Source organism: Rhinoraja longicauda, chromosome 20 (genome assembly GCF_053455715.1).
Source record: "Rhinoraja longicauda isolate Sanriku21f chromosome 20, sRhiLon1.1, whole genome shotgun sequence".
Classification (NCBI taxonomy): Eukaryota; Metazoa; Chordata; class Chondrichthyes; order Rajiformes; family Arhynchobatidae; genus Rhinoraja; species Rhinoraja longicauda.
Window position 1 is genome coordinate 13,032,538 of NC_135972.1, and position 13,523 is coordinate 13,046,060.

Consider the following 13,523-nt stretch of genomic DNA (forward strand, 5'->3'; position numbering starts at 1 on the left):
AAGACTGGAGCGACTAGGCTTGTATACACTGGAATTTAGAAGGATGAGAGGAGATCTTATCGAAACATATAAGATTATTAAGGGGTTGGACACATTAGAGGCAGGAAACATGTTCCCAATGTTGGGGGAGTCCAGAACAAGGGGCCACAGTTTAAGAATAAGGGGTAGGCCATTTAGAACTGAGATGAGGAAAAACTTTTTCAGTCAGAGAGTTGTGAATCTGTGGAATTCTCTGCCTCAGAAGGCAGTGGAGGCCAATTCTCTGAATGCATTCAAGAGAGAGCTGGATAGAGCTCTTAAGGATAGCGGAGTCAGGGGGTATGGGGAGAAGGCAGGAACGGGGTACTGATTGAGAATGATCAGCCATGATCACATTGAATGGCGGTGCTGGCTCGAAGGGCCGAATGGCCTCCTCCTGCACCAATTGTGGGTAGTTACCTAGGTCATAGTCTTGGCGAGTCTATGGATGTATCAAATACTAGAGGGCATAGCATAGCATGAAGGGACAAAGTTCAATAGAGAAGTGCAGGGCAAGTTTTTTTTTACACACAGTGTGGAACGCGCTGCCAAGGGTAGTGGTGGAGGCAGATAAGATAGTGGCATTTAATAGACTTTTAGAGAGGTACATGGATATGCAGGGAATGGAGGGATATGGATTATGTGTAGGCAGGTAAGAGTTGGTCTTGGCATCATGTTCGGCACAGACATTGTGAGCTGAAGGCCTTGTTCCTGTGCTGTACAGTTCTATGTTCTAATGTACCAAACGTGGTACTGATCTTCGAGGAAGGGTATACTTGTGGTAAAAACGTTAAAGGAGGCGGTGTTTAAAGGAGCATGGGTGTAATTGTACACAAAACACTGGAAGTTAATATGCAGGTAAGCAGGCATTTTTGCCTTTACTGAAAAGGAATTTAAGTACAAGAGTAAAGGACTCACCATATTTGTAATGAGTTTTGGCGAGTTTGTATCAAGAACGTTATATATACTGATCGGTTACCCTATCCAAAAGGCTGGATATTCTTGTGAAGGGGGTGTACAGACGTCCTACACTTTCTTGTTGAGGTGATGCAAGGTGATCTCATTGAAGCATACAAAATTCTTATTGTGCTCGACAGGGCAGAGACAGGGATGCTGTTTCTCCTGGATGGGATGTTTAGTATAATTATGCAGTTTGGAAACAGGCCCTTTGGTCCACCGTATCCATGCCCAACACTGATCGCCCATTAACACTCATTTTTTGTTATCCCACTTTCTCATCCGGATTTGGGGCATTCTTCTATTTACAAAGGCCAATTGACCTACAAACACGCAACTCTTTAGGATGCGAAAGAAAACTGGAGTACTCGGAGGAGACCCAGGCGGTCCCAGGGGAATGTGCAAACTCTAAACAGACAGCACCCGAGGTCAGAATCGAGCCTGGATCCCTGGCACTGTGGGGCAGTAGCTCTAGAACCAGGGATATCCGTCATAAAATAAGAGGTTGGCTATTCTAGACTGAGATGGGAAGAAAATTCTTCATCGATTGTTAAGAATCTGAAGAATTCTTCACCAAGGTTTTGGGGATTCAGTAGCTGAATATCTAGAGGCTGATAGATTTTTGAACATCAAAGGAATCTAAAGGTCAGTGCATAAAAGTATTGTTGTTAGATATACAAGATCCGATTGAATATTTGTATTGAACGGTTTCTATTTTATGAGTCTTATCTCTCTAGTATTCCTTTCACAAGAGTTGTAAAAAAATTGAGAAACAAGGAACTACAAAACTTGATATATTTTAGTTCTCCGACATCATGATCATATCTAAATGAATTGGAAAATATGTGTATTTGTGCAATTTCACACCTCTTAGTAAAGTCAAATGCATGGAAGAACACTGCCACCTCTATTCTTATCCAATCCTATTGCCTAATTCTGCTTTTATCTATAGCTGTATTGTGAATGAAAATTGAAATGCAAACCCTGTAAATGTTAGAAATCCAAAATAAAAGCAGAAACTGCTGGAAATTATCAGCAAGTCATGGTCATACAGCATGGAAACAGGCCCATCGTCCCAACTTGCCCTGACCGACTAACATGTCCCATCTGCGCTCGTCCCACCTGCCTGCGTTTGGCCCATATCCTTGTAAAACTATCCCATCCATGTACCTGTCTAAATGCTTCTTAAACATTGCTAAAGTACAAAGTCAGGTAACACAGAGAAACAGAGCGAACATGTTGCTAGATTTAGGAATAGATAGAAATTGAACATATTTCAGTTGTAGAGCAATGGAATGGGTGGAGAGATTAAAGGGGTTGCCTGTGATAGAACAGAGATGAAATGACACAAAAGGCAGTTGGTCAGCTGAAACATCGAAATATGGATCAATCTGCCTCAAACATTGTCAGAGACTGAACTTCCTCTGTTACAGAAATCCCGAACTGCTCAATTAATTTACCCAATAATAATACTGAACTACATTGGTGAAGGAATTTATACTTTTATTCCGGTAGAACAGCACTTGGCTCATTAAACTTAATCCTTAACATAAATAGGAACAGACAGAAATAAGGGCAGCATTGTGTGGACAACTGCGTCAAAGGCTGCCAGTTGAGTATGTGCAGAGAATACCAATTCTCGCTTTAATTTTAATTAGGAATGTTTAGATGTTGTGCATGGCAAAATTATTTGCAGACTACCAAGTAAAGTATCAACAGCAGGTGAATGTGCAGGGGTTAACACGCTGAATGGTTTAGAAAAAGAAAATGGAGAGTTTGCAAGAATTACAAGGACAAAACAATTCTGCCCTTATCAAATGATGAAAGCATTTCGGATTGGGTCGGGTCTGAAGAAGGGTCTCAACCCGAATGTCACCCATTCGTTCTCTCCAGAGATGCTGCCTGTCCCGCTGAGTTACTCCAGCATTTTGTGTCTACCTTCTAAAGGAAGAAAAGACACAGTCAGCACAGTGGCACAGCAGTAGAACTGCTGCCTTTGATCTACTTATGTTTTCCCTTGTGTTTTGTTTCAATTATATTTATTTTTTAGTAATTAAATCCTAAAAAATGAGAATTGGCAATTCTGTGGGAGTGTTTCTTCAAAGTATTGAAAGCCAGTGAATCAAAGATTGAAAGGTATTGAAAAATATGCAAAGGTACAGTGGGGATGGGGGGAGAGAAATCAACTGAGTTGTCAATTTTTTTTTTCTCTCAATTACTCTTTGATTCGCGAGAGCAATGGGCACAAGCAAAACAATTTGTACAGCACCCATAACCAATACTAATGAAAGGAACAATAAAAGCAGCAATGAACAAAACTGATCACTCTTCCTTCACCACCACACACATTCATTTTAACGAACACGTCCCTGGACTGAACAAGTTCTCCTTCAACTCCACTCACTTTCCAAAGTCACAAGTGTGACAATGGAGACAGACACTCAAGCCAGTGACAGTGACTAATGGGGTGCCACAAGGCTCAGTGCTGGGACCCCAGCTATTTACAATATATATTAATGATTTACACAAGAGAATTAAATGTAACATCTCCAAGTTTGCAAATGACACAAAGCTGGGTGGCAGGGCGAGCTGCGAGGAGGATGCTCTGAAGCTTCAGGGTGACTTGGATAGATTGGGTAAGTGGGCAGATGCATGGCAGATGCAGTATAATGTGGATAAATGTGAGGTTATCCATTTTGGTGGCAAGAACAAGAAGGCAGATTATCTGAATGGTGTCAGATTAGGAAAAGGGGAGGTGCAACGAGACTTGGGTGTCCTTGTACATCAGTCACTGAAACTAAGCATGCAGTTACAGAAGGCAATGAAGAAAGCAAATGGCAGGTTAGCCTTCATAGCAAGAGGATTTGAGTATAGCAGCAAGGAGGTCCTACTGCAGTTGTACAGGGCCCTGGTGAGGCAACACCTGGAGTATTGTGTGCAGTTTTGGTCTCCTAATTTGAGGAAAGACATTCTTGCTATTGAGGGAGTGCAGCATAGGTTCACCAGGTTAATTCCCAGGATGGCGGGACTGACATTTATGAAAGAATGGATCGACTGGGCTTGTATTCACTGGAATTTAGATCTTATAGAAACATATAACATTCTTAAGGGATTGAACAGGCTAGATGCAGGGAAAATGTTCCCGATGTTGGGGGGAGTCCAGAATCAGGGATCACCATGTAAGAATAAGGGGTAGGCCATTTAGGACTGAGATGAGGAAAAACATTTTCACCCAAAAAGTTGTGAATCTCTGCCACAGAAGGCAGTGGAGGCTAATTTACTGGATGTTTTCAAGAGAGTTAGATATAGTTGAGGGCTAAAGGAATCAAGGCATATGGGAAGAAAGCAGGAACGGGGTACGGGATTTTGGATAATCAGCCATGATCATATTGAATAGCAGTGCTGGCTCAAAGGGCCAAATGGCCTACTCCTGCACCTATTTTCTATGTTTCTATACATAGAACAGATCTTACTTTAGTCCTACTTAGCCACCCCACCCCCCTCCCACCACCCAACCCCCCCCCCAACCAACCCCCCCCCCTCCACCCAACTCCCCCCCCAACCAACCCACCCCCCCACCCAACCCCCCCCCACCCACCCAACCCCCCCCCACACCCAAACCCACCCCCCCCACACAACCCCCCCCAACCCCCCACCCCCAACCCAACCCCCCCCACCCCCCCCCACCCAACCCAACCCCCACCCACCCAACCCCCCCACCCCCCACCCAACCCAACCCCCCCACCCCCCCACAACTGTTTTTTATAATAGTACATGGATAACAGCATTAGTGTTGCTTCTTGCATTTACAGAGAGTTAGAAAAGGTAATTACTTTTGCTTCCAATTTCCATTCTGCTTTCACTTCAACATAGTCCATCTTTGACTCTTCCCTTTATTGACTTCCCTATCTCCATAGGTCTTGGGCTCATGTTCAACATACAAATCACTCCCAGGTTAAGACAGGGTTTCATTCTTAAGAACCACTCACAACCCAAACATACAGCAAAAGTGAAATATATTTAAATAAAAACATAGGCCAACAAAGGGTAACTTTGAACTAACCCAGAGCATTTAACTCAACCATTCAGATATTGTCATTGAGTGTCCACATGGCAGTAGACACCCAGATCCCCACAGCAGCTGGCAAATTCATCCCACCGATCTCCCAAAGGCTCGCTCATATGTACACAGTCAGGCGTTCGTACCCTGGGAGGATCTATATAACATAAGCTCACTGACTCCCAAATCTAGCTTGTCTACACTTCCTCTCAAACTTACTTCTGGCAATTACTCCCTATTATCTGCCAGCTTCAGTGTCTCTGGTCTAGGTTCTAACGATGAGTACCTCCAGTACCTTCAAGATGTCTTCCTCATACCTCAACGATAGTTTTTCTTCCACAACAGTTATTTCAATCACTCCATTTCTCGCACTGCTACTTTCACCCCCTTTCTTCCCAACAAGCACCCCCTTTGGTCTCAGCTTCCACCCCACAAGCCGCTGCAATGCCGAGCAGGCCACTGCATTCAATGTCATTTTCCATTATTTCACTTCCAATTAGTTTCCACCACTGACCACATCTTCCCCTTTCCACTCTCGTCTTTCTGAAGGGATTGTTCTCTAGTGACTGCCATATTTGCTTATTCAACTCCACCAATCACTCCCCTTCCCACGGAATGTTCCCAAGCAACCATATGAGTTACAATGTGCCTTCCCACCATCCATTGACCCTCATAGACCTTCCAGATGGAGCAGTAATGTATTTCTTCCTACGTAGGTCATGGCATTCAGTGCTCATGTGGTCACCTTTTCATCACAAAAAATGTACATTGACTGCATTGCAGAACCTCCATTCACCACTCACACTGAATTTCTAGTCACCAATCATTTTAATTATCCATCCTCCTACACTGTTCAAACCAAACCCAATATAAGCTTGAGGAACTGCCCCTCATCTTCTGTTTCAGCACATAGCAACCCACAAGGGCCAAACCTGGTCTGTTGGGTACTTCCAAAATTCTCTTTTGTTTCAGATTTCCATCAACTACGATGATGTGTCTTTCAACAGATCTAGCATATTCCTTTCTCTTTTCCCTCTCCAATTGTTTTCATTTATTTATTGACTAAGCAGGTCCAAAATAATTGTGATATGGACAATCTTCGCCCCCAGACTATTGCAGGCAATCCCCGTGTTCCCTCCATCCTTCCCCCTCTCTGCAACTTAAAAAAAATGTTTTCGCACGTCTTCAGTGCTGATGAAAGCTTTTTGACATGTTCCTCCCTCCGCAGCGAATGCAGCGCCGGAGACTCAGGTTCGATCCTGACTACGGGTGCTGCACTGTAAGGAGTTTGTACGTTCTCCCCGTGACCTGCGTGGGTTTTCTCCGAGATCTTCGGTTTCCTCCCACACTCCAAAGACGTACAGGTATGTAGGTTAATTGGCTGGGTAAATGTAAAAATTGTCTCTAGTGGGTGTAGGACAGTGTTAATGTACGGGGATCGCTGGGCGGCACGGACTTGGTGGGCCGAAAAGGCCTGTTTCCGGCTGTATATATATGATATGATATGATAATGCTCAGTATTTGCAGAACAGTGCATTTATTTCAGATATCCAGCATTTTGCAGTTTAGATATTCAATTTCTGATCACTTCTGGACGCAATAGGGTGTGTTTTTTGCTGGGAGACAGCCAGATACATAATACCATGGGAAGACTAAACCAATCAAGTGCAAACACACCCACTGACAGCTGATGCCACTAACGTGGAAATCATGTTCAAGCCAAAATATTTGTTTTTAATGCCTCATGCAGCTTTCAGGTAAACAGCAACATATACCCTTTTCAGCATCACTGACAGTTACTATTGTGCACCTGCTAGAGCATCTCAAAACTGGATGCATTATTGCATGAAGGAGATCATAAACTTAAAATAATTACTGGAAGGGGAGATGAGGAAAATGTTTTCACCCAGAAGTGATGGAATTGTCTGCCTGGGAAGGCGGGAGAGGCAGGAGCTTTCATCCTATTTAAACAATACACGACTGTGTACTTGAAGACCAGTGACCTGCAAGGCACTGGGTTTACATGGGGCAATTCTTCACAACAAACGTTTGCCATGCCGTCAATTTCCTCTGATCCCCAGAACCATCGATGGGGCAGGAAGACACTATGTAAATGTGCCTACCTGTCTATTACCAGATGTCAGGACTCCTCTGGGTAGCCAAGCCTCGGGGGGTGAGGGCAGGATCTGGCCCAGTTAAGGGCAGGGCCGAATGACCCACTGTTGTTTGATGCTCCAGGTTACATGTAAATGTAGGTATCATGCTCAGAGAAGTACTGTACATCAGGCACGTAGGGGTCATGGCCAGGAGCATGGGGGTCAGGTACAGGGCGGGGGGGGGGGAGAACAAGGAGGCAAGGACAGTATGAGGGGGTGGGGGTGGGGGGGGGGGAGGAGGAGTGGCCAGAGGGTAAGGCATGGGGACAGGGCAATGGGGAGGCGGGGGAGAGGGAGGCGGGGTTGGTCCGGGGCAGTTAGTTACAGGGAAGAGATGGGCATAGGGGGGGGGGAAAGGAGGGCACAGGAGAGTGCCAGAGGGTTAGGGTGAAAGGGCAAGATGGCAGGGCTTACCCTCCGGCAGCCCGGCGACAGGCATTGCCGTCTCCTTCCCCGGCCGCTCTTCGCTGGGGCAGCGGCGGCGATGTCCTGCAACGACGGCGGACGGACGCGCTGACAGACGGGGACGCTGGGCGGGCAGACGCGCTGACAGACTGGGTTGGCGGCCGCCTCTTCGTGCAGGCCGCGGCCCCGCCCCCGCCCCTCCGCCCCTCCGCCCCTCCGCCCCTCCGCCCCTCCGCCCCTCCGCCCCTCCGCCCCTCCGCCCCTCCGCCTGCCAATCACGCGGCGCCGGCGCGTCCGACTGGCTGCGCCGATCACGCCCCCCGCCCCTCTGCTCCAATCAGAGATCAGCAAGTGACGTGACCGCGGTGCCGATGTGTGTGTGTGTGTGACGTCAGGGGTTACTATCGGTCAAGGGCGGCTCCATGGTCCCATCCAGTCTGGAGAAGGGTGTCAACCCGAAATGTCACCCATTCCTTCTCTCCAGAAATGCTGCCTGACCCGCTGAGTTACTCCAGCATTTTGTGTCGACCAGCTGTGGTGGATGATGTGCACTCATCGGTTCACAAGTTCGAGGAGCAGAATTAGGCCATTTGGCCCAGCGAGTCTACTCTGCTGATCTATCTTTCCCTCTCAGAAGATAGACATAAAATGTTGGAGTAACTCAGCGGGTCAAGTGGCATCTCTGGGTGACGTTTCAGGTCGATACCCTTCTGCAGACAGACTCAGCCAGGGGAGAGGGAGATACAGAGATATGTGGAAGGTATTTATTCACAAAATGCTGGAGTAACTCAGCAGGTCAGGCAGCATCTCAGGAGAGAAGGAATGGGTGACGTTTCGGGTCAAGACCCTTCTTCAGACTGATTGAGATATGTGGAAGGGTAACGTGTGAAAACAACCAATCAAAGCAGACAATGCTCAAGGAAATGTCGAATGGTTCATTGGATCTGAAGTTCATTGTGTCTGAATATCCTGTGTAGGAAGGAACTGCAGATGTTGGTTTACAACAAAGATAAACGCAAAATGCTGGAATAACTCAGTGGGTCAGGAAGTAGCTCTGGAGAAAAATAATAGGTGACAATTTGGGTCGTCACCATTCCTCAGACCCGTCAACCTGAAACATCACCTATTACTTTTCCCCAGAGATGATGCCTGATCTGTATTATAAGTTGTAAACATAATTCCACAGCCAGTTCATTTTATTTCCGGTCCTACGATATCATGTTTCACCTCTGAGACTGGTCCATTGGCTTAAGCCACATTCTGTGATGAGTGCATTACTTGGAAACCTGATTGCAGTGTAAAGTCAAGAAAATACCAACTTTCTGAATAAGACGTAAAATTGCACTCCATCTCCCAGTTGAATGTAAAAGGCCTTAAAGAAAAGCAGGAGACAGTTCCCAGTGTTCCTGCCAATATAGTTAGGACGCATGTCTCTGAGTTAACTGTTGCTCAGAGGTGCCACCCATGCTGGTGAGTTAGAAGTTCATCGGTTCAAGGCCCATTCCCACATAAGCACAATAAGCCAGTTCTGGGAGAATGCCACACTGTTAGAGGTACCAACTTTCAGAAGGTCATGTGAAAGATGCTAACTTCTAAGCTGGTTGTAACAAAGTCCATGGCAAAATGTGGTTGAGATGCAAGGAAAATTGACCCTGATGTGCCAGAGACCATTTTTATCAATCGACTAAAGCCCTTGAAAAGAAGACTAATTATCCAGCACAACTTGGTTTATTCTTTCATAGAACGTGATGTCCCTACAAGGCCAACAATTTTTATAAATTCCTACTTTCCCCTAAGAGGGCAGTGGTAAACTGCTGTCTTGAACCACAGCAGTTCACTTAGTAAAACCACCCCAAGAGGTTATTGGGTAGGAGGTTTCAACACCAAGAGACAATAAAGATAGAACTCCAAGGGCAGGTCTGAGATAAAATTGACTTGGGCGGCACAGTGGCCCAGTGATAGAGTTGCTGCCTTACAGCGCCAGAGACCCAAGTTCAATCTTAACTACGGCTGCTGTCTGTACAGAGTTTGTGCATTCTCCCTGTGACCTTGTGGGTTTTCTCTGGGTACTCCGGTTTCTTCACACACTCCAAAGATGAGCAGCACTAAATTGTCCCTAGTGTGTAGGATAGTGTTAGTGCATGGATGTGATCGCTGGTTAGCGCAGACTCGGTGGGCCGATGGACCTGTTTCTGTGCAGTTACTCTGCAAAATATCTTTAAATTAAAGCCACATACCCTACCCCCACTCACCTGTCACCTGCTAATGTGACATAAGCCCTCCTACTCTACCTGCTAATGTACATTGGCTCAGTTCTAGCTAAAGCCTTGAATTTTGGCTCTCCAAATTTCCATCTGCACAACTGAGTACCCAAGAAATTTTACACACTTTCAGCTGATTTCCAGTACTGTTTTGCATTTGAGTACTGCATAATGGTGCAGCTGGTTCAGCTACTGCCTCTTGGTCTAATCCTGACATCTGGTGCTGTCTGGCTGGAGTTTGCAATCTCCCTGTGACCGCATGGGTTTCCTCCGTGTGCTCCGGTTTCCTCCCTCGTCCCAAAGACGTGCATGTGTACAGGTTAATTGGCCTCTATAAATTGCCCCCTAGTGTGTAGAGAGTAGATGAGAAAATGGGATAACATGGTGTGATCGAGTTAACGATGGTCAACCTTGACTCTGTGGGCAGAAGGGCATCTTTCCATGCTGTATCTCTAAACTAAACAGAACGGTCCAAGGCTTTGGATGACCTACATAAAAAATCTTCAATCACTCAGTGAAGATCTTATTAGAACCTACAGTCTTACCACGATTCAGTGCGCTAGATTGCTTCTTGAGAAGTGAACTAGAGACTGCCTTCTCTGATAGTGGGGACCTCAGGAGAATGCTGAGGTAGGTCACTCAGAAGAATTCTACTGCAAATATTTGCTTCTGAATTTTATGCTTTGCACTACCGCGCTGAACTTCACCTTCACTGTGAATCGAGATGCTCACGGAGATGATGACGTGCAGAAATTTAAATATGACCACTTTAGTAGGTGCTGTATAATGGGAACAATCTACATGTGCATGACTCCAGTGTTTAATGTTTAACGCAGCTGCTGTGCAGGGAGGGAGTGTTCTCTGTTGTAAATACTGCAACCCTTAACCTCCATATGCCTCTAGATCTTTCTAATTACAGAATAGTGAACTCTCCCCTACACATCACAGTCACAGTGGATGTGGCAGTATTGCAGCGTTTTGACCTGATCCAATGGTTCTGGAATCATTTAGCTCTGCATTGCAAATTCAACTATTGTAAACACTCTCGTTTGCACCTCATTTTTAGATGCAAACTAGACCAAGTGGACCCGTTGGGCCCAAATCTCTGCTGCATTGTTGCAGCACCCTCTCCGCCCTCTCCCCTCTCCCTCCCCTCCCCCTCTCCCCATTTTATCCCATCACCCCCTCCTCCTCCCCTTCCTCCTCCCCTACCCCTCCCCTCCCCTCTCCCTCACCCCCTCTTCCCCTCTCCCTCCCCTCACCCCCTCCTCCCCTCCCTCCTTCCCTCCCCTCCCCTCCCTCCTCTTCCTCCCCTCCCCTACCCTCCTCCCCCTCCCCTCACCCCCTCCTCCCCCATCCCCTCCCCCCCTCCTCCTCCCCTAGCCCGCCACCCCCTTTCCCTCCCCTCCCCCCCACTCCAACCCCCTCAATGTCCATTATCCTCCCTCCTCCCCCCTCCCCCCTCCCTCCTCCCCCCCCCTCCCACCACCCCACTCCCTCCTCCCTCCCTCGGAGATAGATTTAAACTTTAAAATGTGAATAACTTTTAAAATGTAATACCGATTTCAATGAAACTTCTTCCATTAGCACCAAAGGAACGATGGTAAGGTGGGCCTAAGATTGTCGCGCTATCATGTACCGTTTTGGCTGTAGTTCAGGAACACACAAACAAACAAGAGTTTTAGTATATAGATAGATAGATGATGCTGTTCCTTGAATGCACATCCAAACTCCTTTTTGAGTCAGTGGTGGGTCCCCTGACGTGAATGAGAAATATGGTGGACCATCAGACATGAATTGTGATTGTAAGCTACCAAACCCAGCTACCATTGGGTTGTAAGCTACCAAAGCAGAATATGAGGTTGTGTTCCTTCCGTTTGCATGTGGTCTCACTGTGGCAATGGAGGAGGCCCAGGTCAGTAAGAGAATGGGAAGAGGAGATAAAATGGTTAGAGGAGATAAAACGAGAGCGAATAGGCCTTGGCGGACCGATCGCAACTGATCGTCGAATGGTCACCGAGTCTAAACTCACCATGTGCAGGAGGCCCTATCGGGAACTACGGATGCTGTAGATGTTAGGGGAGGTGCACGTAAACCTCTGCCTTAGCTGGAAGGACTGTTGATATCCCTGGATGGAGGCGAGGGATGAGGTACAGGGACAGGTATTACATCACCTGTGGTTGCAGGACAAAGTACTTGGGGAGGGGACAATGATGAGTGCAAAAATAACAGAATGGTACAAGATTGTTGTGCAAACTGAAGGTAATCCAAAAAATATTAAAGTAGAAGAATTGAATAACTGATTTAATAATTGATTAAAGTAGAGTTAGAAGTAAGAATATGTAACAGCACCTCTAGGAAGCGAATGTGAAAGACGTAATTGGCTCAGGAGTCTGAAAGCAGTGGGGAAGAGGCTGTTCTTTAGTCTGGATGGGTTTCAAAGCATACCCTCTCAACCTATGATTTGACCTTGATAAATCTAACTTTGATTATTAAAATACACTGTTCGAAAAGGATTACGTTAACTGTTCGCTTATCTCAAGGCAATTTGGATTTCATATTTCAGTCATAAATTGAGAATGTGATATTACGGCGAGCTTTCAAGCTCCTCTACTTTTTCCCTCAAGGAAGAAGAGAGAAAACGTAATGGCCAGGGGGGCAGGCACCCATGACAATACTTCCAGTCTGCCTGATGCACCGCACTGCGAAGAGCCTGTGATCTACGGACTGTTCACCACTCCCGGCGGGTTTCAGACAGTCAAGAGCAGAACAGTTGCCATCCCAGGCCGAGGTGCATCCCATCAAAATACTCTCTATGGTGTATCTGTAAAGGTTCGAGAGAATGCTCGTGGACTGAATCTTCTCAGATGCCGAAGAAAATAAATACGCCAATGTCATAGAAGCATTGGCAATATCAATGGTCTCCCATTTGTACCTCGAGTTGTTATAACACACAAGTTAAAAAATGGATCAGACTATCAGGCATGAGCAGAATCCTTATCACAAATTGCAGCATTTTATGTTTGTATGTATGTATCTATGTATGTATGGATGTATATCTCCCTCGATAACTGTACATTGAGAGAGATTCAGAAAAAGATGCTCCAAATAAATATTGAGATATAATGGAGCAAAGGATTTAATTGGACTGTGAAAATAGTACCATGGTGGTAGTTTGGCAAATGGACAGGGATCTACATGAAGAACCAGGAGCAACTTGGTTGCTTCCCTAACCCTATGACGAAGGTTTCTGAAAATTGCTTGCTGCAAAGAAAGAGTCTGAGCAACCGAATATTGTAGCTCGCTCCGAGACAGGCTTGGTTGATATCTTGCAGAGGTAGCTGAAGCACCTAAACATTCCTGAAATTGAAAAGCAAGTGTTCAAGGATAGTAATCTCCAGATTGCTTCCTTCATGGTGTGCTAAATCGCAGAGAGGGAATTGTAAAGATTAGATTACAGCAGGAGGAAAAGGTTCATCTTCTTGAAGAATTCAGTGTGTCGAAAGATGAGGGAGGCTCATAACAAAAGGGAGGCATCAATAAATGGGTAAACTGAGCAATGGTGGGAGATTTAGATCAACTTGCCAGGTGGTGGGAAGTTTATACTCGAGCAAGAGGGACTAGTATTGACATAAATAAGAAAATAGAATAGCTAAAATAAATAGC

At 45.9% G+C, this 13,523-nt stretch overlaps 1 protein-coding gene across 2 annotated transcripts in view; it reads right to left on the reverse strand.

The window, feature by feature from the left end:
* pnpla8 (patatin-like phospholipase domain containing 8) overlaps nt 1–7,787 on the reverse strand; it is a 64,149-nt gene extending 56,362 nt beyond the window's left edge. Inside the window, exon 1 of one of the 2 annotated variants that reach the window (XM_078416968.1) lies at nt 7,606–7,787. The gene's annotated coding sequence lies outside the window, so the exon portion shown is untranslated. Of the gene's footprint in view, nt 1–7,158; nt 7,314–7,605 lie in introns of those variants that run through there. The other variant, XM_078416969.1, reaches the window with a different exon arrangement.
* Nucleotides 7,788–13,523: the final 5,736 nt, after the last annotated feature.